At 46.5% G+C, this 22,371-nt stretch overlaps 1 long non-coding RNA gene across 1 annotated transcript in view; it reads right to left on the minus strand.

The window, feature by feature from the left end:
• Positions 1–4,377: 4,377 nt before the first annotated feature.
• The window catches only part of LOC134980569 (uncharacterized), a 159,404-nt gene continuing 141,410 nt past the window's right edge, over positions 4,378–22,371 (minus strand). Inside the window, exon 3 of the long non-coding RNA XR_010190436.1 lies at positions 4,378–5,351. This is a non-coding gene — a long non-coding RNA (uncharacterized LOC134980569). The remainder of the gene's footprint in view (positions 5,352–22,371) is intronic.

The raw sequence follows: 22,371 nt of genomic DNA on the forward strand, positions 1-22,371 counted from the left end.
AAATAATCAAACAGGAAAACAGCAACTTACAGTTGATGACAGTATAGGACAAGTACAGGGTAAATAAACATAGCTACATCAGCAGATGACACTGGAATAAGTATCAGGTGGCAGAAGACTGCTGGATGTGGTACAGTTGAAGATTATTAAAGTAAGAAAAAGGATAAGCACATGAGGGAAGAGGGCCCTGCTCGTGAGAGCTTACAATCTAAAGGAATAATGATCACATTTATTTGGGGGACTCCCCAATAGAGCTGAAATAGCTGTTACCCCTCTACGGGGGAGGCATTTGATATGCCGGCTGTCAGGATCCCGGCGCTCACCATACAGACGCCTGAATCCCGGCATACCGACAACTATTCTCCCTCTTGGGGTGTCCACGACCCCCCCGGAGGGAGAATAAATAGCGTGTAGCGTGCCACCGTGCCCGCAGCGTGGCGAGGGCAGCGAGCCTGCAAGGAGCTCTTTTGCGCTCACCCTGCTGTCTGCATGCCGGTGCTCGGGAAAGCAGCCAGTATTTACCCTTCACAGGAACAATATAACCCACCAAAATCGAACTCTCTCTGCACATGTTATATCTGCCCCCCCTGCACTGCAGCATGGTTTTGCCCATTAGAGGAAAATGTTGTTTTGCATTCAACCTTGGATAAGCTGCCTAACAAATGGTCTTAACCTAATGTACTAAGCCAAATATACTAATACTGGCTGCCCTGGTAGGAGCCCAATAATTGACTTCAGGCAGTGGTGAATTTCTTATTAGGCACGTGAGGCAGGTGACTAGGAGGCGCCAATTTTTTTTGGGGTGGCACTTGGATGCTAGTGTTGGTCCTGTCAGCCTGAAATGTACCAGTATTTCCACCGTACTGTACCATATGCCATCTTGAATAGAGTGTAACCGGGTAAGACATGCACATTCTGGCCCTTAACATACTTGCCTACCCTCCCGGAAATAGCCGAGAGGCTCTCGAAAATCGTGTGGCCCTCCCGGCCCCACGGAAAGGTAGGCAAGCCTCCCGCTTACCCTGCAGCCCCTCTACGACCCTCCTCGGCTGCCCGCAGCAGAGAACAAGTGGGAGGTCCGAGGGGTCCGATGACGCCATTCGCGCATCGTAGCTCCGCCCCCCACTATACAGCGACACTTTTCTCGGCACTGCACAGCAGTGGGTGGAGCCACGATGACGCGATCCTGATGCCAAGCCCCTGGACTGTCCACTTCCCTGTCGGCCACGCCCCCGGACTGCCCATCCTGCTGCCGGCCACGCCCCCATGCACCTACAACGCTGCCTCCTCCCGGAAGAGAGGGCAGCAAACTAGGTAAGTATGCCCTGTAAGCTGTCCTACTTGGTAAATAATATAGACAGTATATACATAATTAAAAAAAAATGAATAGTTAGCTTTTTTTTATGATTCTATTAAATTGGTGATCATCAAATGAGGGCTTATAACCAATCAAAGAAATAAAATTGGGGGAGGGTCAGCGTTCTGTTGTGCCTAGGGGCGCCCTCTCCCCTAAATCCGGTACAGTCAGGACTGGGATTTATCTCTCTAGTTATTAAACGCTGCTAATATACATGGTTTGGGGTAATTATCCTCCCTCCCTGGAGCAGGAGGCGACCAGCTGCGCCGCAGGGCAGTGTATTATCAGCCATTGGCTCTGCACATGCTTCTAACGAGCTAGCTTTTACTGTAATGACTTGATAAGAGATGTATATTCGCTGTTCTTATCCTGAGTCTCGGAGGGGGTGAAGGGGAAGCACACAGCTGCCGCAGAGTATTGTGAGGTCTTCAAACATAAACTCCAGTGATATCCTCCCATCACAAGGTCATAAAACTGATTTATTATAAATACATTTCTCATTTGTTTACAGCTGAAATGTTTTGGTTCTGGGTAATTAGCACATTAGCAATCTCTCAAAGTGAGTGCTTTCAGGTGTTGAGAGGAGTGACCAGGCAGTTTAAATTGGATGTAAGGCATTAACAAGACTAATGGTCTCTTTCTGCTAACTCCCTGCCCTTCCAGCAGCTATTTTATAGCATCCCGTGATATATGGCGCGCAGACGTTTCATAGATATGGAGACATACAGTATATGACTAAAGCTTCTTTTGCCCTCTTACCAAACAATTGTTTCTTTCCCCATCCGCTGTCACCGTCTGTCACCCGGGTCGGGCGGAACAGTGAAATCATCTTGTTATTTATATTTTACCCACAAAGTTAATATGTAAATGACATCAACATAAACGGTGAGGTGTGATGTCATCGCTACCACGCTCATTAGGAAAACGTATTATTTATAAGGACTATTGCACCGCTGTCTCTAAGTTATAATGGATATTACTAGTGTCGGACTGTGGCATTAAGGGACCGCCTGGGGGATGCAATGGTAGGGGCCCATGTTTAGGGTGTAGCCAGTCTCCAGAGGGGGTGTGGCCAGCTGCCACAGAGGCTTGTCTAATCATTAGAGAGTGCATAGCCTGGGTCCCTGTATATAGTAAATACAGAGCCTCCAGCTGTACCGATTTAGCCGGTACAGTAACGTTTTTTAAAGGTCTGTACCAGCTAAAAACCCCTGTACCGATTGTACCGGTTTCTGGCGTTTGTACCGGGACTCGGAGCCGTGCTTCCGGGTTACTTAGAAGCAATGCGGGGACACGGACTCCCACAGCGCTGCAGTTACTGACAGGCGGCTCCTCCCCACTCCGTGGCTGTCTGCAGTGTCTGCTCACCAATCACCATGTATGGCCAATAGGTTTAGAGTCTGTCCGGACCTCAACCATTCACAGCCCACTATAGGTTTCTATGGCAATTGTGCGGGGACACGCCCACTTTTCTCGTGGCCGCGCATCTTTCCTTGTCTGGTCCGGATTTTACCTCAGAGATGTTGGAGGGTATGTAAATAGTGCTAGTGCATGCAGTGGTGCTGAGAGAGGGGGGGGGGGAGGGTACAAAATACCTGGGCCCAGGTCTGATGGAGGGGCCCAGGCCCCCTCCCCCTTACCTGGCAGCAGCAGCTGCAGCTCTTCTCCTCAGCCCAGCACACTGCTGTGTACTGGGCTGCAGTGTGGCCATGGAGGTACTTAAAATACTATTTTTTCACTATTTTTTTTCTACGGGTATATGACCACACCTCCTGTGATTAGGCCACGCCCCTTGAAAAGTACCTGGGCCCAGCCCGGCCCTCGACTGCCCTGAATGCATGCATGATAATGTACACTATAGTCTTCTGCAGTATAAAGTAACGTATGAATAATGTATAATTCAAGTTCACAGTATGGAACCTGATCCCTAGAGGAGGTGCAGACAGCGCCACCTTCTGGTAGTGTAAGCACGCTGAGCTATAATCTGGCAGTGCGCTTTGCTAAATTCTGCTAATGCGGGTAGGAGGAGGGTTACGGAGCTGCTGCTAATTTTTTGGAACACTTGTTCAGGTAGCAAATACCTCAGACATGTCAGCTATGCGAGAGAGAAACACACTGTAAGAATCTCAGCTGCCAAAGCACAAAAAATAAAAGTGTTAGAGGCAAAACACACATCACTCCATACTTGCCTAACCTTCCGGAATGGCCGGGAGGCTCCCAAAAATCGGGTGGCCCTCCCGGCCCCCCAGAAAGGTGGGCAAGCCTCCCGCTTTCCGTGCTGCCCCTCCACGACCCTCCTCGGCCGCCCGCACCAGAAAACAAGTGAGCGGTCCGAGGGGGTCCGATGACGCGAATCGCGCTGAATCGCATCATCGTAGCTCCACCCCCCGGTATACAGCGCCTCTTTTCTCGACACTGCATAGCGGGGGTGGAACCACGATGACGCAATCATGATGCCACGCCCCCGGACTGTCCACTACCCTGTTGGCCATGCCCCCAGAACGCCCATCCTGCTGCTGGCCACGCCCCCATGCACCTACAACGCTGCCTCCTCCCAGAGGAGGGGGCAGCAAAGTAGGTAAGTATGCATCACTCACATGGGTATAATATAATTATACCCCTACATGGGTGCCAGGCAATAATGGTTACGTTTTTAAAGTTTTTCCCTGATATAAATGGGCATGCTAGCTGTAAAATAGATGGGCAAGAAAAGCAGATTGTAACTAAAATGAAAAATAAAAATAGCACTAAAGTACAGGGGATACACTTGGAAACACAGCACGCCTCCAAAGCTCAAAGGCTGGCCACATGTGGCACAATTACAGACCCTCCAACATGACCCGTCCCACTAGGTACAAAATGCTCTGTTTCTGGACTTCCCTCTTAATTTATGATTTCTGTCACCTGTGTTGAACTAGTTTAAATGATACGAAAGCTGTTTCTTCATAGGTGATGGCAATAATAAATTAAGAGGGAAGTCCAGAAACAGAGCATTTTGTACCTAGTGGGGCGGGTCATGTTGGAGGGTATGCAATTAGTGTAGATGACCCAATGGGGGGGTAGGAGGGAGATGTATAATCGGAGCACAACCATGCAGTGCAGGAAGCATGCAAGGCACTCTCCATTCAGAATGTAGAATCAGCTGAACGATGGGCGGGAAGATCGGACTTGTTTGAGAAACCAAATGATCCATACCGATTGTCAGCCATTTTCACTTCCAAATGTGACAGGAATCACATAGACCACAGGCAGTTCCACAATGCAGGATTCACAGGTCACTTACAGCGAAGCAGAATTCACAGAGTCTTCAAAATGCATACACAAGTTCTTCAGGTCCAGGACTCCTAACAGTAGCCAGCCCTGGCCTATCACCTGGGCAGCTTGTTCACCATCAGGAGCTTGTGTCTAAAACCCTGTTAGCACAATCTGACAGGTGTTTGCAATCAGCAGCTTCTCAACCCTGGCTAACAGCAACACCTGGCCTGGAATCCCTCCAGCCACAGTGCTGCAGTTCTTAAACCCCTGTCAGATTTGTGCTGTTTTTGTCACGCATACAATGGAGGATATAATCTGACTGATTACCGTTCAGTGTATGACCAGCTAAGGTCACATTTGTTTCACAGCTCGTATGCTCTTGGCAATAACATTCAGAGGCCGTCACTGGGCATCTATACTGTATCGCTGTCTAGCAAGTGATTTGTGCTGAATCGCGTCATCGTAGCCCCACCCTACGCTGTACAGTACTGTTAATAGTGAGTATGAATAAGTGCCAGTATTTTGTAAGACAGCAGGGACGCCTGTTTATGTATTAATGCAACCTCTGATACCAATCAACCCATATGAGGCTGGAAGAACCCTGTAAGTGCCTGAATGCAACCAGAAAGTATCAGAAATACCCATCACACATATAATAAGGAGGGTAGGATTTAACAGTGTTTCTCAAATCCGGTCCTCAGGCAAACCCCACAGCAGGTCATGTCTTCAGGATTTCTGTCTGTGGAAACATGTAGAATAATTACTGACACAGCCAAGTAGTTGTACCTGTGAATATTTGTAATAATAATAATAATAATAATTTTATTTATATAGCGCTCTTTCTCCAACAGGACTCAAGGCGCTTTACAGACATCAAAAACAATACACATGATACAGAGGATTTAAGTAATACAACAATAGATCAGCCACACAGACACAAAAGAAAAGCTTAAGCACACAGAAAGCATAATGCAGGATTGGTGCAGGCATTTTGGGTAATAACTTCCAAGGGTTGTGTATTCCACCCTCACAGGTACCAAGTGCGGCAGCCATCTTGGGCGCTCAGCGTAGGATTACCCAGGGTGGAATAGTCTACCCCTAGAAGAGATGACACAAAATGGGGGTGATTTCAGAGTCCTACAGTTTAGAGTAGGGTTCCAACAAAACCACAAGGTCCATGTATTTTTCATCCCATCCACAAGTGTACCATATGGGGCAGCCATGTTGGGCGCACTTTGAAGGTTACACTGTGGGAGGTGAGCCATACAAGGGCCAAGTTCATATATGGGAAAACTGATGCTTATGTAGTAGTATGATGTACCCTGCATGTAGGGCACAATGGAAAGGTGTGCAATCAGTGGAGGTAAACAGTACAGGAAAAACACATGGTGGGGTGGAAGCAAGCTATTGAAGGAAAAAAACAACAACACACAATAGCAGGTAACTAGTGGCAGAAGTAAAATTGGGATAACATTATTTTGGTAAGATCATAGTATGGGTGGGTAGGAGAATGTGGGGGCATACTCAGAAGCAATGGGGATGTCCCTGCTGATCCTGGTCCTCTTCCCCCACAGTTCCCTGTTCATCTTGATGGTTAGGCCCAGGGGCAGACTTGATGTTCTCAGCCAGAGAGGTTGTAAGCCTGGTCTTGGTGTTCTCATGTTTGTACATTGCAGCAGCGCCATAACTAGTGCCAGACACACAGGACATATGCACTGTGGGCATAGAACCACTGTCACCACCTGCACGGCTGTGCCATGGCTAGCTAGCTGCAGTGCCCGGCTACTTATCACATAGGTATCTTGGCTGCGCTGCAGCTTCCCGTCACTCGTCATGCTCCGCCCCTTCTAGGCCCGGGTTCCCCTTCAGGTCTCGGGACAGACCGCAAAGTGAGTTTGTGTGGTTTCCCAGGCCGACAATAAGGGCTGCCAGTCTCACCGTCAGCTGTAATCCTTTCACTAAATAAAAATAGTTTATTTTTGCTACGTAAAGTTAGGAAGCGGATGGAGGTGGTAAGATCAGACCTCAGCCCCCAAGCAATGTTTATATGGAGCCATCCCTGGAGACTGTTTGCTGGCCCTACCGGTAACCATGGTAACCACGTTGCTTGTGTACAGACATGGCGGCCTACATGACAGACTCAACTATTCCCACAGCATGAAAGGCATTTGGGGGGTATTCAATTGTTTGAAAAGTCAGTTGGGTGTCTGTTTTTTCCTATCTAATAGACAGGAAAAAAACAGACACCCACCCGACTTTTCAAACAATTGAATACCCCCCATTGTGTCTGGATGGAAAAGACTTGATGGCCTGTTGTCTGGCAAGGTATAACTCAGCTAGTCTTATTTTAACGATTGCAGAAGTTTGGGAAGTTACCAGTGGCAACTCCTACCTGTGCCGTTACTAAGAGCAATTACTAATTACAATATGTGGATAAGCCAGTGGGGGTCATTCCGAGTTGATCGCTCGCTAGCAACTTTTTGCAGAGCTGCGACCAGGTTAAATCTCGGCAAAACTGCGCATGCGTATGCACCGCAATGCACAGGCGTGTCGTATGGGTACAAAGAGGATCGGTGCTGGGCGATGGATTTAACGAAAAATCCATTCGCACAGCCAATCGCAAGGAGATTGACAGGAAGAAGGCGTTTATGGGTGTCAACTGACCGTTTTCTGGGAGTGTTTGGAAAAACGCAGGCGTGTCCAGGCATTTGCAGGGCGGGTGTCTGACGTCAATTCCGGGACCGGACAGGCTAAAGGGATCGCAGCGGCTGAGTAAGTCCAGAGCTACTCAGAAACTACATAACACTTTTTTGTGCCGCCGGCTGCAACAGCGTTCACATACTTGCAAAGCGAAAATACACTCCCCCATAGGCGGCGACTATCTGATCACAGCGCTGCAAAAAGTTGCCAGCAAGCGATCAACTCAGACTGACCCCCATTGTACTGCATTTCATGTTGTGGAAGGTCTCACAAAGACCCTTTTTTGCAAGGCAGTTTATTGTGGAGGTATTTTTGGAAACAGGAGTACACATGTAATGTAGTGTTACACAGAAACACAGAATTTGACGGCTGTACTAATGCTTTGTATTCACGGTATGGTTAGCTGTTGTGTTTTGTACTTACACTCTGGGGGGGGGGGGGTTAACACGGATGGTGGTTAGTTTACTACCTCACAACACTGAGAACATAAGCTTCATTCCAGAGAATGGCCCATTTGTGTGGAGTTTGCATGTTCTTCATTTGCATGGGCTTCCCTCAAGCACTCCAGCCTTCCAGCACCCCCAAAAAACACAGGAGGTACAGTAGTTTATTTGTATTCAACTCCTGCTCATCTGATGGCTAGTATACACGGATTTCTCATGAGCACAATTCATTTTAAAGTGCTCTTGGATCTGCCACCGAGGTTCTACTGTACTACAGTCTATCTAATTATTAATGTCACAGAGTTTCGCAAGATTGGCTCAGGCTTCGGAATGCACGCTACATGGGCAGATACTTGGATTCCTCACGATTAGCATCCATGTAAAACAATTTAGAGAATTGCAGAAGTGCAGGCATCCAATTCTGTAACAAAAAGAATCTTGTGACCGGAAGATGTATCTGACCATGAGACTATGGACGTAGCTATAGTGGGTGGCCAGGTCATATAGTTGTCTACAAAGTTCCCGGAATTAGCTACTAAGCAATTCAGTCCAGTTTGCTCCACCCCTTCCAGGGCAAGCTTCCTATTATGGTTTCTCCAAGCCCACCCACAGTGCCCTGTGCCATGAAGAGCCACAGCATTTGGGTGGGAGGAGTTGGCCGGTGGAAGCTGCTGCTCCAAAGACGAATGTAAGTGTAACCTAACACACACATACAAACACACACACGTGCAAGATGTGGCTTTACCTGGTGTAATTTGTAAAAGGGGCCCTACCTGGCATAATGTGTAAAAGGGACTCTATCTGGCATAATGTGTAACAGAGGCTCTACCTGGCATACTGTGTAAAAGGGGCTCTACCTGGTTTAATGTGTAACGGGCTCTACTTGGCGTAATGTGTAACAGGGGTCTACCTGGCGTAATGTGTAAAAGGGACTCTACCTGGAGTAGTGTGTAACAGGGGCTTTACCTGGCGCAGTGTGTAAAGGGGGCTCTACCTGCCGTAATGTGTAACAGAGGCACTACCTGCAAGATAATTACTAAGAACTAGCATGGGTTTGTGAGGGGTAGGTCTTGTCAAACAAACTTAATTAGCTTCTATGAGGAAGTGAGTGTGAACTTAGACCAGGGAAACGCAGTGGACGTGGTATTTCAAGATTTTGCTAAAGCCTTTGACATGGTGCCACACATGAGGCTGATACATAAACTAAGAGAACTTGGTCTAAGAAACACAATTTGTACTTGGGTCAAAATTGGTTGGAAACTAGAGAACAGAGAGTTGTGGTCAACGGAACGTATTCTAACTGGGCTAAAGTATTAAGTGGTGTACCTCAAGGGTCTGTACTAGGGACACTTCTATTTAACATATTTATAAATGACCTGGGAGAGGCAGAGCTGGCCCTAACCAATATGATGCCCTAGGCAAGATTTTGGCTGGTGCCCCCTAGCACCACCGCTGGTTCTGTCTCTGACCTTGACCTCTGCCTCTGCTTGGATACAGATGTGTCCTCACAAATCTTGCATCAATGCTAACCTCGGGCACCTTTTTTTTTATGAAAATGCATCTTATTTGCATTGTTATGTGGCTAGGATGCACAAGCAGCTTTTGCTGATTAAACTGATATGCAGCATGCCAATATACTGCACTGTGTGAGACTGTGGATGTATCTGCATATGAAATGCTACATACAAAATATAGGTATGCCGCATATAATTTTAATCAGCAGAAGCTGATGATGCCCTTAGGCATATCAAATGCCCTAGGCAATTGCCTAGTTTGCCTATGCCTATGGCCGGCTCTGGGGAGAGGGTCTTGAGAGCAAAGTATCCATTTTCGCAGATGACACTAAACTGTGTAAAATAATCAAATCAGATAGAGATGTTGACTGTTTACAGAATGTGTAAAATGGGGCTCTACCTGGCGTAATGTGTAACAGGGCCTCTACCTGGCGTAATGTGTATCTGAGGCTTTACCTGACATAATGTGTAAAGGGTGCTCTACCTGGGATAATGTGTAAAAGGGGCTCTACCTGTCATAATATGTAAAGGTGTCTCTAACTGGTGTAATGTGTAACAGGGGCTCTACCTGGCGTAACTGTGTAAAGGCTCTACCTGGAGTAATGTGCAAAAGTGGCTGTACCTGGCAGAATGTGTAAGAGGGGGCTCTCCACCTTGTTGTAATGTGTATAAGGGGCTCTACCTTGTGTAATGTGTATAAGGGGCTCTACCTGGTGTAATGTGTATAAGGAGCTCTACCTTGTGTAATGTGTATAAGGGGCTCTACCTGGTGTAATGTGTATAAGGGGCTCTACCTAGTTTAATGTGTATAAGTGGCACTACTGTGTGGCGTAATTTGAATAATGGAGACTACTGTGCGCCATAAAATGAATTGGTACTATTTTGTGACCACGTCCCTTCCCAATGAAGCCACAACCCTATATTTTTGTCAACTTGTCATCGTTGCACACTGTCCCTATTTTAACTATGGGGGTAGGGGCGCCCATTCTCTTTTTGGCACAGGGCACCAAAATGTCTAGTTACGGCCTTTGATCCTGATTTATTCCTTTTCCTTCCTCTTTTCACTTCTTCACCTTTCCAAATTGTTGTTGGATGCAATTCTTACCATGTATTTCCTAATAACTAGTCTGTGCAGTATGTGACAATATTTACTGAGTATGTTACAGTCACATTCAGCAAACACATCTCGTTGTGCTCCAAGGTGCACCGAGACAATATAAAGTGTCATTCAGCAGCTATTCATCCCTTAAGGGCCGTGGGACTGAAACAGGCCCTCACAAGACCTCAGTACTTCCAGTTCAGCTAAGTATTTGTACTGTATAGTCCATTGATCAGTCATCCCAATTGAGTCACTGATCTATTATTATTATCCTTTATATCAGGGGTGGGGAACCTTTTTTCTACCGAGGGCCATTTGGATATTTATAAAATCCTTCGGGGGCCATACAAAAATTCTCAACTTAAAAAATTACCCTGCCCCCCAGTAGGTCTGCCCCTCAGAGGTACTGTGTGTGCGCGCCGGAGGCGCGTACGCGCCAAAAAAATGGGTGTGGACAGTTAAAATGGGACGTGATACACATATGCCCCCAATAGTGCGGTGCCAGATCCACAATTGCCCCCACAGTGCCAGGTATACAAATGCCCCCACAGTGCCAGGTATACAAATGCCCCTCACAGTGCCAGGTATACAAATGCCCCTCACAGTGCCAGGTATACAAATGCCCCTCACAGTGCCAGGTATACAGATGCCCCCACAGTGCCAGGTATACAAATGCCCCTTACAGTGCCAGTTATACAGATGCCCCCACAGTGCCAGGTATACAAATGCCCCCCACAGTGCCAGGTATACAAATGCCCCCCACAGTGCCAGGTATACAGATGTCCCCACAGTGCCAGGTATACAAATGCCCCCCACAGTGCCAGGTATACATATGCCCCCACAGTGCCAGGTATACAGATGCCCCCACAGTGCCAGGTATACAAATGCCCCTTACAGTGCCAGTTATACAGATGCCCCCACAGTGCCAGGTATACAAATGCCCCCCACAGTGCCAGGTATACAAATGCCCCCCACAGTGCCAGGTATACAGATGTCCCCACAGTGCCAGGTATACAAATGCCCCCCACAGTGCCAGGTATACATATGCCCCCACAGTGCCAGGTATACAGATGCCCCCACAGTGCCAGGTATACAGATGTCCCCACAGTGCCAGGTATACTGATGCCCCCACAGTGCCAGGTATACAAATGCCCCTCACAGTGCCAGGTATACAAATGCCCCTCACAGTGCCAGGTATACAAATGCCCCTCACAGTGCCAGGTATACAGATGCCCCCACAGTGCCAGGTATACAAATGCCCCTTACAGTGCCAGTTATACAGATGCCCCCACAGTGCCAGGTATACAAATGCCCCCCACAGTGCCAGGTATACAAATGCCCCCCACAGTGCCAGGTATACAGATGTCCCCACAGTGCCAGGTATACAAATGCCCCCCACAGTGCCAGGTATACATATGCCCCCACAGTGCCAGGTATACAGATGCCCCCACAGTGCCAGGTATACAAATGCCCCTTACAGTGCCAGTTATACAGATGCCCCCACAGTGCCAGGTATACAAATGCCCCCCACAGTGCCAGGTATACAAATGCCCCCCACAGTGCCAGGTATACAGATGTCCCCACAGTGCCAGGTATACAAATGCCCCCCACAGTGCCAGGTATACATATGCCCCCACAGTGCCAGGTATACAGATGCCCCCACAGTGCCAGGTATACAAATGCCCCCCACAGTGCCAGGTATACAGATGTCCCCACAGTGCCAGGTATACAAATGCCCCCCACAGTGCCAGGTATACAGATGCCCCCACAGTGCCAGGTATACAGATGCCCCCACAGTGCCAGGTATACAAATGCCCCCACAGTGCCAGGTATACAAATGCCCCCCACAGTGCCAGGTATACAGATGTCCCCACAGTGCCAGGTATACAAATGCCCCCCACAGTGCCAGGTATACAAATGCCCCCCACAGTGCCAGGTATACAAATGCCCCCCACAGTGCCAGGTATACAAATGCCCCCCACAGTGCCAGGTATACAGATGCCCCCACAGTGCCAGGTATACAGATGCCCCCACAGTGCCAGGTATACAAATGCCCCCACAGTGCCAGGTATACAAATGCCCCCCACAGTGCCAGGTATACAGATGTCCCCACAGTGCCAGGTATACAAATGCCCCCCACAGTGCCAGGTATACAAATGCCCCCCACAGTGCCAGGTATACAAATGCCCCCCACAGTGCCAGGTATACAAATGCCCCCCACAGTGCCAGGTATACAGATGCCCCCACAGTGCCAGGTATACAGATGCCCCCACAGTGCCAGGTATACAAATGCCCCCACAGTGCCAGGTATACAAATGCCCCCCACAGTGCCAGGTATACAGATGTCCCCACAGTGCCAGGTATACAAATGCCCCCCACAGTGCCAGGTATACAAATGCCCCCCACAGTGCCAGGTATACAAATGCCCCTCACAGTGCCAGGTATACAAATGCCCCTCACAGTGCCAGGTATACAGATGCCCCCACAGTGCCAGGTATACAAATGCCCCTTACAGTGCCAGTTATACAGATGCCCCCACAGTGCCAGGTATACAAATGCCCCCCACAGTGCCAGGTATACAAATGCCCCCCACAGTGCCAGGTATACTGATGCCCCCACAGTGCCAGGTATACAGATGCACCCACAGTGCCAGGTATACTGATGCCCTCCCCCCTCCCCTCCGTGCTGCTTACCGTGGGACACGGAGAAGAGCGCGGCTGTCGGGTGGGAGCGGCAGCGTGTACTGTAGTACTTCAAACCAGCCGCCGGTTCGAGAGCCAATCAGAGCTCGCGGACCGGCAGCCGCGGCTCCTGATTGGCTGCTGGTCCGCGAGCTCTGATTGGCTCACGGACCGGCGGCTGGTTTGCAGTACTACACGCCGCCGCTCCCACTCGACAGCCGCGCTCTCCTCCCTGTCTCCCTGTTCTGACAGCTGAGACACGCTGCCACCGGACAGAGCCGCAGCGTGTCTCACTGACACAAGCTGGTGGGCCGGACCAAACGGCTTTGCAGGCCGTATACGGCCCGCGGGCCGGAGGTTCCCCACCCCTGCTTTATATAGACCATAAGGCATTTGCATCGCCTTGCAAGTACATAAACTAAAACAGTACAAACAAAACAAGAAAAAAACGAGACTACAGTACAAAACATGGCAGAACGTGGACTACAACATATAATAACACTGCTGCATCACTAGTCATAATATGCAAATCATAAGTGTCCCCTAAACTAAATGGTTTGGAGTAGCTTTTGGCAGTGGGGAGGAGAAGAGGGCCCTGCTCCTGAGAACTTACAATCTAATGGGAAGGAAGTGGAAGACAGGTGACACAGAGAGGAGAGACAGTGACTGAGGAGAATCTAGGTTTCCTTGAAGACTCACTATTCCGCCTGCATGCTGTATGAACATTTGCCTCCTGAGAAAGAGCGGTTCCCAACCCTATAATTAGCGAACCAAATAGGGTGAATGTGTGTAGTTAATATATACCGTACGTTTGGAATATTGGTCGCTCGTTCTTAAAATACTGCTTGGCCGAGGTCCTTTGAGGACAGATGTGCAAACTGCATCTTCTTCATACATTCTCTAAAAGCCCAAAGCGTTTTTGCAATAATTCTTCTTCTGTCTTTATTAATATTAAATACAAAAAAAAATCAAAGTAACACTTTACATTGTTTAGCATAAACCAAAGACATAACATAATCTCTTCCTGCTTCACCAAACTTTGTTTTCTGGCTCCAACTTGCTCTGTTCTTTGTTTTATAGACCTATTGTGTTCCGGGAGGATGGGAACTGTTATGTGTCGATTGTAATATTTAGATGCAGCAGTAAATCCAGCTTTACTACTAACTTGTGTTCCCCTAGCAATAAATAATCAGCCAACAATCAAGGCCTGCAGGGGAAGACAATGGGTAATAAAATTATTTAAGTGGTTGTAAAAGGATGTTTCCTGCTTACAAGATTTAGCTCTTAATAATTCTTCTTCTGATCATTAAAGTAAATATTCCGTCTTGTGCGTGAGACAGACCCTGCAAGACAAATGTGCGTAGAATCTATAAAACGTCCTGATTTTTTTAACAGCAATTGTCCTGAGACTATAGCGATTCATACTCTATGTGCAGACTGTGGAAATGATAATAAATTAGAAGGTGAAATAAGGATTTTAATTTGACAATCCTTTATATATTGAAGTAAACCTGTTACTATGGGATTTGGTGGCATTTTGTGGGTTAAACCAATAGCCCCGAGACTATGAATTCCCTAGAAACTAGTGACATCACAAAAACACTTTGGGGCTCATTCTTGTCCATGTCAAATGCAACGCAGATGTTCACGTAAGTTGGCTATTTTTTGCGACAGCGCATGCGTCTAAATCCCTAAAAAGTTGCATGGCGCATGCATCCCACTGTGTCTGTGCACATGTTTGTACGCACGTGTCAACATTGCAAGTGAATCTGCCTCCCAGTAAAGGATATAGACGCAAAGGCTACGGGTTGTGGGCATGTCACAAAACTCGGATGCGTAATTGCATGCATTGGGGGACACAGTCTGACGGAGATTCTGCATGTAGCATGCGGCTGGTGCAAGTCCCAGTGGTGCGATCCACGGTTGGCACTGCAGCCGCTCCAAGTGGGCGTCTCAGTGCTTGCACAGTCAGACACGCGGCTGTACACCAGGGGGAGGGCTGATACTAGCATTAGCATGAGTAGCAGGCATGGCTGGAACCCATGCAGTTAGCCAGGTTTCCGGATGGTGATGGGGACATTGATGAACGTTTGCAAGATTTTTAGGGGACTTGCGGGCTCCATGATTTGCCTGGGATGGGACGCCTGGTGCCTGCGCTGCATGGAAGGGGGCAGGGTGGGGGGGAGATCTGTCAAGGGATGGCCGCTGGGGACTGTGGAGATTGTGGCAGGGTCATGGGGGTCGATGCTTTGTCGCTCCAGGGTCCTACAGAAAAAGGTTCCAAGACATAATACCCTATCCCAAATACCCTATCCATTAACCTGCTCACTAATATCCTAAACCCCAATGCAAACCACTAAACCAACCCTGCTACCCTATTCGGTATGCACTAACCTCTATCCCAATCCCTTAAACTAACCCTAACAGCCTAACGCTAAAGGACAGACTGGGTGGGCCATATGGTTCTTAAATTCAAATTCTATTTTTCTATGACTACGGCAATAGAATGTGGTCGCATCAGCGTGCGACTCAAAATAAGACAAGGACATTGCTTTCAATAGAGAAAAAAAGGCTCAGTACAGACTATCATCATCTCACTCACATGTCTATCACAGCAAGTGAAACAAATATCACAGGTGAAAACAACACATCCATTGTTAATCATATGTGACTGCTCACCTGAAAAAGGTCAAACGCATCTGCCAAGAGTAGAACAGGAATGCACATAGTCCCCTAATTTGCTTTGAACGAGCATACCTTCATTAAGCGGCTTCTGATCGTGACGACACTTGCTTGACATATCTGCTTTTTTGCTTTTTTCTTACACTAATCTCTTATCACCCAGAGGGGCCGATTAACACTCCATAATATGCCAGGTATATAGGTGTATTGTGCTGCAACTCAATACAAAATAACCAGGTTGTTTCTTTTCCATGCTACAAATTCTGTTATATGTGGAGGGATGTGGGTGTAAAGGACAGAGAAGGAACGGAAGGGAACTATACAAAGGGAGTAAGGGAAGGTGTTTACAAGAAGAGGGGAAAGAAAATCTGTGTTAGTGGGAGTAACAAATATAGAAAGCGTGATGAGTCAGAATTCCAGGATATGACGTTAGATAGCAAACACATTGAACAGAGGTGGGTTCCAACTTCCCGATATATAGAGGGTGCGGAGTGTGTGAAAGTAGGGAATAGTGCGGAATGGGTTAAAGAAGGAACGAAAGGAGAGTGCTGAATGAGTAAAAGAAGAGAATAGAAGAGACTGCGGAATGGTTGAAGGAAGAGAATATAAGAGAGTGTGGAATGGGTGAAAGAAGGGAATAGGGGAGAGTGTGGAATGGGTGAAAGAAGGAAACAGGGGAGAGTGCGGAATGGGTAAAAGAAGGGAATTGTGTGGAATGGGTTGAAGAAGGAACTTAAGTTGAGTGCTGAAAGAGCAAAAGAAAGAACTAGAGGAGAGTGCTGAATGAGTGAAAGATGGCAAGAGAGGAGGCTGCCGAATGGATGAAAGAAGAGAATATAACATAGTGTAGAATGGCTGAAAGAAGGGAAATGGGGAGAGTGTGGATTGGGTGAAAGAAGAGATAGAAAAGAGTGCGGAATGGGTAAAAGAAGGGAATGGGGAGAGTGTGGAATGGGTGAAAGAAGGGAATAGGGGGGGTGGAATGGGTGAAAGAAGGGAATAGGGGAGAGTGCAGAATGGGTGAAAGAAGAGACTAGAAGAGAGTGCAGAATGGGTGAAAGAAGAGAATATAAAAGAGTGTGAAATGGGTGAAAGAAGGGAATAGGGGAGAGTGTGGAATGGGTAAAAGAAGAGAATAGAAGAGAGCGTGGAATGGGTGAAAGAATGGAATACAGGATAGTGTGGAATAGGTAAAAGAAGAGAATGGAAGAGATTGTGAAATGGGTGAAAGAAGGGAATACAGGACAGTGCAGAATAGGTGAAAGAAGAGGATACAAGACAGTACTGTAGGTGAAAGAAGAGAATACAGGACAGTACTGTAGGTGAAAGAAGAGAATACAGGACAGTACTGTAGGTGAAAGAAGAGAATTCAGGACAGTACTGTAGGTGAAAGAAGAGAATACTGGACAGTACTGTAGGTGAAAGAAGAGAATACAGGACAGTACTGTAGGTGAAAGAAGAGAATACAGGACAGTACTGTAGGTGAAAGAAGAGAATACAGGACAGTACTGTAGGTGAAAGAAGAGAATTCAGGAAAGTACTGTAGGTGAAAGAAGAGAATACAAGACAGTACTGTAGGTGAAAGAAGAGAATACAGGACAGTTTTGTAGGTGAAAGAAGAGAATACAGGACAGTACTGTAGGTGAAAGAAGAGAATACAGGACAGTACTGTAGGTGAAAGAAGAGAATACAGGACAGTACTGTAGGTGAAAGAAGAGAATACAGGACAGTACTGTAGGTGAAAGAAGAGAATACAGGACAGTACTGTAGGTGAAAGAAGAGAATACAGGACAGTACTGTAGGTGAAAGAAGAGAATTCAGGACAGTACTGTAGGTGAAAAAAGAGAATACAGGACAGTACTGTAGGTGAAAGAAGAGAATTCAGGACAGTACTGTAGGTGAAAGAAGAGAATACAAGACAGTACTGTAGGTGAAAGAAGAGAATACAGGACAGTACTGTAGGTGAAAGAAGAGAATACAGGACAGTACTGTAGGTGAAAGAAGAGAATTCAGGACAGTACTGTAGGTGAAAGAAGAGAATACAAGACAGTACTGTAGTTGAAAGAAGAGAATACAGGACAGTACTGTAGGTGAAAGAAGAGAATACAGGACAGTACTGTAGGTGAAAGAAGAGAATACAGGACAGTACTGTAGGTGAAAGAAGAGAATACAGGACAGTACTGTAGGTGAAAGAAGAGAATACAGGACAGTACTGTAGGTGAAAGAAGATAATACAGGACAGTACTGTAGGTAAAAGAAGAGAATTCAGGACAGTACTGTAGGTGAAAAAAGAGATTACAAGACAGTACTGTAGGTGAAAGAAGAGAATACAGGACAGTACTGTAGGTGAAAGAAGAAAATACAGGACAGTACTGTAGGTGAAAGAAGAGAATACAGGACAGTACTGTAGGTGAAAGAGGAGAATTCAGGACAGTACTGTAGGTGAAAGAAGAGAATACAGGACAGTACTGTAGGTGAAAGAAGAGAATACAGGACAGTACTGTAGGTGAAAGAGGAGAATTCAGGACAGTACTGTAGGTGAAAGAAGAGAATACAGGACAGTACTGTAGGTGAAAGAAGAGAATACAGGACAGTACTGTAGGTGAAAGAAGAGAATACAGGACAGTACTGTAGGTGAAAGAAGAGAATACAGGACAGTACTGTAGGTGAAAGAAGAGAATACAGGACAGTACTGTAGGTGAAAGAAGAGAATACAGGACAGTACTGTAGGTGAAAGAAGAGAATACAGGACAGTACTGTAGGTGAAAGAAGAGAATTCAGGACAGTACTGTAGGTGAAAGAAGAGAATTCAGGACAGTACTGTAGGTGAAAGAAGAGAATACAAGACAGCACTGTAGGTGAAAGAAGAGAATACAGGACAGTACTGTAGGTGAAAGAAGAGAATACAGGACAGTACTGTAGGTGAAAGAAGAGAATTCAGGACAGTACTGTAGGTGAAAGAATAGATTTCAGGACAGTACTGTAGGTGAAAGAAGAGAATACAGGACAGTACTGTAGGTGAAACAAGAGAATACAGGACAGTCCTCTAGGTGAAAGAAGAGAATACAGGACAGTACTGTAGGTGAAAGAAGAGAATACAGGACAGTACTGTGGGTGAAAGAAGAGAATACAGGACAGTACTGTAGGTGAAAGAAGAGAATACAGGACAGTACTGTAGGTGAAAGAAGAGAATACAGGACAGTACTGTAGGTGAAAGAAGAGAATACAGGACAGTACTGTAGGTGAAAGAAGAGAATACAGGACAGTACTGTGGGTGAAAGAAGAGAATACAGGACAGTACTGTAGGTGAAAGAAGAGAATACAGGACAGTACTGTAGGTGAAAGAAGAGAATACAGGACAGTACTGTAGGTGAAAGAAGAGAATACAGGACAGTACTGTAGGTGAAAGAAGAGAATACAGGACAGTACTGTAGGTGAAAGAAGAGAATACAGGACAGTACTGTAGGTGAAAGAAGAGAATACAGGACAGTACTGTAGGTGAAAGAAGAGAATACAGGACAGTACTGTAGGTGAAACAAGAGAATATACAGGACAGTACTGTAGGTGAAAGAAGAGAATTCAGGACAGTACTGTAGGTGAAAGAAGAGAATACAGGACAGTACTGTAGGTGAAAGAAGAGAATACAAGACAGTACTGTAGGTGAAAGAAGAGAATACAGGACAGTACTGTAGGTGAAAGAAGAGAATACAGGACAGTACTGTAGGTGAAAGAAGAGAATACAGGACAGTACTGTAGGTGAAAGAAGAGAATACAGGACAGTACTATAGGTGAAAGAAGAGAATACAGAACAGTACTGTAGGTGAAAGAAGAGAATACAGGACAGTACTGTAGGTGAAAGAAGAGAATACAGGACAGTACTGTAGGTGAAAGAAGAGAATACAGGACAGTACTGTAGGTGAAAGAGGAGAATTCAGGACAGTACTGTAGGTGAAAGAAGAGAATACAGGACAGTACTGTAGGTGAAAGAAGAAAATACAGGACAGTACTGTAGGTGAAACAAGAGAATACAGGACAATGTGGAATACAGAGGTGTCCACACATACACCTTTCCTAAAATCAAGCCACACAGCCCCATTTGGCGTCCCACACCGTGTGATTTTTCTTCAAATATGCTACTTTAACCTGCTACTTGATACAAATTCTTTTGATACGTAAAAAAATGTGAATCCATCCAATCGCTACCCGTGGTGGTGCGTCTTAGTCGTGCTGAGCATCTCGTGTCATATGACACAAAAGGAAAGGTGTATGTGGGCACATCGGGATCTAGTCAGGATCCAGGCGGTTGGGATCCCAGCAGTCGAAATACCAATGCCAGAATCCCGACACTACTCAGAATGCCGGCACCGGGATCCCGACATTCATCACAATCACATTGCCGGGATCCCGAACGATGGTTTCACAGGCCGCTGGAGAGGTATGTGTGTGTGTGTGTGTGTGTGTGTGTGTGTGTGTGTGTGTGTGTGTGTGTGTGTGTGTGTACATTACTGTGTGTTGTAACTTAAATAAGGGACACTACTATGTGGTGTAATGGGAATACAATTGTGCTATTGCGTGGTGTCATTTGAATTATGAGTGTGTGGCCACTCCTCTTCCTTGTAAGACCACACCCCTTTATTGCCCGCTATCCCTTAATTAAACATGGGAGAGAGGGCGCAAATTTATAGTTTGCAGGGAGGCGCCGAACACCCTAGCCCCGCCCTGCTCCAGGAATCCACCAATCAGCATGTTGACAGCCATTCACTGTCTGCCTGCCGGCTGGGAGGCTGGTAGAAAATGCTGCCTGGCTGCTCTGACTGTGTGTGATTGACAATCAGTGCAGCTGGTCATCATTCCCCAAGAATCTCCGGAGGCACCAGTCCCTGCTTGAAGGCCCTAGAATTCGTGGGGCACTGGGCAGCTGCCCAGGGTGCCCATACGTTAAGATGGCCCTGCTTATGTTTCCATTATATAATGCAATAGAAGTTAAATGCCTTATACAGATAGGTCCACATTTATCTTGACCCATCTGTATAATGACTTAATCCCCTGCTGTATTGTTCTCTGTATTGTATTGCAGCTGAGAACAATAGATGAAGGGTTTATGCTTATAAGTCATGTTGTGCCTAGGCGCAGAAAACTAGTCAAGATAACTGTGGACCCATCTGTACCTACAAATAGAGAATTGGGACTATCTAACCCTCCCATGAAGCTATAGAGATACTCCACAGCTTTTACACAATCACACATTGGATAAGGTCCTGTCACCTGAGAGCTCTGATCTTAATAATGTAACAATAACATAACTACAGGCAGAAAAAAAACACACGTTGCACTAATATTCTCGGAATGAGGATCAGGTTCCTTCCTACTGCCGGGTTAAGAAGGAAACTATGCCGATTTTTATATCGTGCCGGATTACTGCTTTATGCGGCCGCACAGAGTTTAGTGGTTTTGCAAAAGGTCTCAGGAGGAGGCCGGCTGAAGAAACGTCAGCATTATTAAGTGGTTGCCATTCAGTTTAAAATAATAATAATTAAACAAAAAAAAATGGAAGGCTTTTGAACAAATCTGTGCCAAATCGGCAATAAAACGTACTTTGCAATGTGTTTGGCATGTTATCTCGAAAAAACTCATATGTAGCTGCTGCTAACCCGGTCGTCCTCGTTTCATGGGAGGCAGATTTTTTTTCCCAGAATTGTCACTTATGAAAAAGGGAATTTCTGAGGATTAGCAAGTCTAGGCCAGGGTCTGTAGCATGAGCGACGAGTTATGAGGAACAGGAAAATTATAATCATGAGAACACCTGCTGTACATTTCTCCGGGTGTAGATAAGTGTTCACACCAATTCCTTACAAGGCAGGTATGCAGGAGGGCAAATAGGAGAACACAGCCAGAGACCACCCAGAACAAGGGTAATTAAAAACTTGTTCTCACAGCTCACTCTGAAAGTTCCACTCCAGAGTTCATGAAGGGTTGCCCCACACAGACCTCCCAAAACCAGGTAATAATTTAAAGTAGCAGTACTGAGAATACAATGTGTTATTTTATGGCATGGGAAGCTGGAAGTCTTGGCCTCTGAACAGCAATATTTTCTCGTTCAGACCCTCCTGTCATTATTTCACATGCCCTGCCATGTTGGGAAGACAGTCAATGGATGCGTGAATAAGATAGATACATCTTGGGTTTGGGATTGCTCCGTTAGAAAAGGCTTCCAGTATTGTCTGCATTGCCCTGTTTTTGAAGGGTGTATTTACTTTTCTAGTAGAAGTAGACGCCGAATGAGAACACAGGTTTCTAGGATAACGCAATAAAAATATAACTAGATCAAACATAAGTATTGTAATCAAGAGCAAAACCCACCTCAAATTAGGACGGAGTGCGGTATTTTACACACAGTGTACGCACCAGTGTATATGTGTGCGTGTATATGTGGTAGGGAACATAGGGGCTAATTCAGACCTGATCGGTCACACAGACATGCGGGGGGACGCCCAGCACAGGGCTAGTCCACCCCGCATGTCAGTCCCTGCCCCGTCGCACAAGCACAAATGCATCACACAGCGACGGGTCGCAGAAGCTGTGTGTGACGTCACGCAGCTGCCGCGGACCGCCCCCCCCCCCCCCCCCAATGATCTGGGCA

The sequence above is a fragment of the Pseudophryne corroboree genome, chromosome 12 (genome assembly GCF_028390025.1).
Source record: "Pseudophryne corroboree isolate aPseCor3 chromosome 12, aPseCor3.hap2, whole genome shotgun sequence".
Taxonomy (NCBI): domain Eukaryota; kingdom Metazoa; phylum Chordata; class Amphibia; order Anura; family Myobatrachidae; genus Pseudophryne; species Pseudophryne corroboree.